The sequence below is a fragment of the Microtus ochrogaster genome, linkage group LG9 (genome assembly GCF_000317375.1).
Source record: "Microtus ochrogaster isolate Prairie Vole_2 linkage group LG9, MicOch1.0, whole genome shotgun sequence".
NCBI lineage: Eukaryota > Metazoa > Chordata > Mammalia > Rodentia > Cricetidae > Microtus > Microtus ochrogaster.
The window spans coordinates 22,507,733-22,512,199 of NC_022034.1; positions in this window are offsets into that span (position 1 = coordinate 22,507,733).

The window sequence follows — 4,467 nt, forward strand, 5'->3', positions numbered from 1 at the left end:
AAGATGTAAGAGTTAGCTAGAAATATGCATAAGCTATTGACCAAACGGTGTTTTAATTAACATGGTTTCTGTGTGATTATTTTGGGTCTGTGCAGCTAGTAACAAATAAGCAACCTCCATCTACAAATTGATGCAAGCAGCCTCTGTCTAAAGAAGAAGAAGAGAACAAGGAAGTGGAAGAAGAGCAGCATGTTAAGTATAACATATAGGATGACTCCTGCAGGTGTACACTCTTGTCTGTGAGATCATTGTAATGAAGAATTGAGGTCATTTGTTATAGAATCATTGTCATCTAGAACAAGACTGGGTATGATTTCTGCAAGTTTTTTTTTTTTTACCACATTTAGATAAACTGAATTGGTTACTCTCATATCTCTAGTTTGGAAGGGGTATAGGATCTATAGGATCACAGCAACAAAGTTACAGAAACTGAAGACGAAGTGCTTGAAACAAATACCTAACAGATGCAGTCATAAGAAAGAAAGACTAAACACATTTGTTCTGGATTGTGCTGTCAATGAAGTTACTAAGCCCATAGATTTAGAACTAATAAAACAAAACCACTAAGTGGCTTTTTTTTCAAATATCTGTCATTGTCAGTATATGTGGCACTAAGAACACAGAAAGCCTCTATTGTACCAGTATCCACCTGACCATAGGATCTTCCCCAAGATGGCCCCTTACCATCCCTCACATTTCACTCTTTTTTGACCTATTGATCAAAGATGATTGTAAGTATTTTCCTTTAGTGTTCTTAACATGAAAGGTTATTAATCATAAGATAATATGATATGTTTTGGTTATAGTACTATTAAAATTATGAATGTGTAGTTTATAAATATTATTTTCTACCTAAGCATTTCTTATCATCACTCTAAAGAATAACACTCCTCAAAATCATTTTATCAAGTGAAGAAAGATGTCATAAAAGTGTCATTCAGGAGAATGAAATCAAAAGCAATGAATTTTTTTTATTTTTTATGATTCAAGGCATTTATTAATGAGATGGGAAAAATTCACAACATACTATTTGTAAAAATATGTTTTAAAACACTAAGTAATATGTAATTCAAATTTTATAATGGCCAGGGAAGAATATGTAAAGACACATCAAAACATTACCTAGGTGATCTTTTCAGACCTCATGAAGTCACGAGTGATCATGCTTCTTTTTGCTTAACCACATCAATTTCCATTTTATAAAAGAAATATATGTTACTTAAACGTATATATTATTAGGCTACTACAGGGGCTGGAGAGATGGCTCAGAGGTTAAGAGCACTGATCACTCTTCTGGGGGTCCTGAGTTCAATTCCCAGCAACCACACGGTGGCTCATAACTATCTGCAATGAGATATGGTGCCCTCTTCTGGCCTGCAGCATACATGTAGGTAAAACATTGTATACATAATTATTAATAAATTAATCTTTAAAAAAAGCAATGAATTTAAAGTGTTTTTGCTTAATAGATATCAGAAACTATGATACACATGTTCCTATGTATTTGTTCTAGAAAAATACTTTGTACCATTCCATTAATTCTTTGTCTCCAAGAATCTTGTGCTATCCCCATTAATCTGAATGACCTCAACAAACACATAACACGGCTGTTTTGGCAGAGAGACCAAGAACACTTTTCCGTCAGCTCATAACAAATTACTTTCATTAAGAACAAAGGGTCTTAGAGCATTATTCTGACTTGTGACAAGCCCAAAGGGAGACTCACTATTAGCTGTAAACAGTAAGATAGGATCTCAGAAAGTGGATTGTTCTATAGTTTCAGAACTACACCTAATTGTAGCTATAACTGGGAGCAAGAGATGGATCACTTCCAGCTAGAAGATCACAATTCATATTGACTTGCAATACTTTCTTTAGCTGCAGACTTCAAAGGATACAGATAATTTGACTGTTATGGGCTTCATGAAGGAATGGACACTTACACACTCTTGGTTGGTCTCTATACATTTATTCTGGTTTTTTAAGGAATCATTTGTCTCCAGCTGTTTCCACAATATATGGAGTTTGGCATTAAGGAAGACATTCCTGCCAAATGTGTACTAAAATACAAAATTAAAATATGAGAGTAAATTCTGAAACAAAATTCATCTTAAATACAAATAATATAGATGGAAATTAGAACAAAATAGAACATAATACTATGTGTGGTTTTTAATATTTAGAATCATTTTTATGTGAACTCTTACAAAAATACTATTATTTATAATATGTGACTTGTAGGGGTTTTCTCTTTTTAAAGTATGTTTGGCCTTGTCATAACTTTGAGTCAATATTTAATATCTGAAATGTAAGTTCTAAGCCCACACATGGCACCCACTCTTCATAATGCTATTTTATTGCTATGACTGGTACATTAGTCTTAAACCATATGTTTATAAATCTCAAGTTTCAGCAGCTAAAACTGAATCAGAATCTCCATTGCAAATGATGCTTTAAAGAAGATTAAAAGGAAACTAACCTAGATCACTTCAAAGCTCATTGGCCTTGCCCTAAGCAAGAAACAGAGGGGAAGAGAAAGGCCCATTGAAGTTTGTTCTATGTTTGAATAAGAGATTGATTTGGAAACAACTCCAGGCTAGCTGAGACAAAAGTTTACAATTTTACGAATACTGTGTCAATAAAAGATCATTAGGGACCTCCTTTTAAAAAGCAGCCTATTTGGGGTTGCTATCATCATCAAAAAGCATGCCTGTTATTCACACAGGAAACAGTTGCTGTTTACATGGAAGCAGTATGGATTCCTTGGAGCACTGAGAACCATGGAGACTTAGTATTATTTAATAAGATCCTGCATCATTATAAGGTAGGAAGTAAATTATATGTTTATTCACATTCTCTGTATCCTCATATAGACAGACCACAAGGAAACATATACAGAGGCAAACCGCACTTAATTTCAAAGCAAAGCAAAAATACCTTAACTGAATGAGATTAGGCAAATTGAGATAGTCTTCATTAATATAGCGTATCCATTTTGCTCTTTTATTCCATCAGCAATTTGCTTCTATAACTACTTTATGAGTGTGAACCTTCTGGGACCATTTGGTTACAAAAGAGTTTCAAATTTCTTCAGCATACAATATGTTTCAAGTCTAAGCCAAGGGTAGATAGTAGTGTCCAAATATGGAGAAGAGTCCCTCCTGGGGCTCTAGACTTAGATCACCCAAGGTTTAAGCTGGTTTGTCCTTAGATGTTAGGTCAATTATTCAAGTAAGGGGAAGATTTTTCTCTAATGTTGCGTGATCATGTCTTCCATCTCCTGTCAGTCATAGCATCCTATTCCATAGAATAAATATGAGAACACTCTTTGTTTTCTTATTCCAGTTTGTCCTTCAGTTAAGCCTTGAAGTAGCAATCCGTTATCGCCCTTTGCCCTAGTCTTATTGCAGAATCAAAAGACGTTCATGCTGAAGTAGACATTTCATCATGCTTTTTTCCCCACCTGTGAGAGTATTTGAATACTTAATGGATTGGGCAATTATGTCAGACGTCACATCATATCAGAAGGTACCAACCAACATCAACCAAATGTACAAGTAAAGTACGAACAAAAGATGTTTTTATATGTCCTGTAGAATATGCTTTGGAAGACAAAGACATTTGTGAAAAAAATGTGATGTAAGCTTAATATTCTTTATGATATATATTTTCAAATGCTTTTATGTTTGTTATTAAGAATGTAGCTCTCTATAAGAAAGTGAATCTGGGGGAGGGGGCAAAAAAAAAAAAGAAAGTGAATCCAGACAACATTTTGTTCTCTAAACCAGTAGGACTGAGATTAATATTAATATTAATATTAATGCTGCAGTTACAGAATATTTTCAAGTTCTTACATCAAATCCTCCAGGAAGAGTTCTGTTCCTATGGTATAATAAGCCACATGTCAGGTATGCCTATGTATGCATGATGTTTGGACAAGATGTAATTTTTACATGAAAAACTTAAAACTAAAAATTCATGAAGAGTCTGAGTTTGACCATATATTCCTAATCTCTTTTAAAGTTTTTCATAATAAGTAAACTTTATCTTCTTTCTTCTGGTCAAATAAAAAACCAATCACAATGCTGTCATGTTCAATTACTGTCAAATCCAGAATGATAAGACCCTAAAATAATTATGTGACACAAACACCTATAAATCAATGTAACTAGGTCATAGCTAAAGAACAACTGGAAAATTTGCTATATTATATACTTGGTTTTATATATAAACACACATATATGTATATATAGTATAGTAATAGATTGTAGATAATACTTTACGATACCATATTATTCTCTTCAAACCTATTACAAAGCCCAGTGATATGTAATACTAAGGTATAAATTTAATAATTAAAAAATCTATGTCTTTCTTATTTATTTTTTACTATCTCCACAAAAGCTAAATATTGGCTTGTGTGGAGTAAGTAGCATTTATTCCAACAAAAACGGAAGTAAACAGATG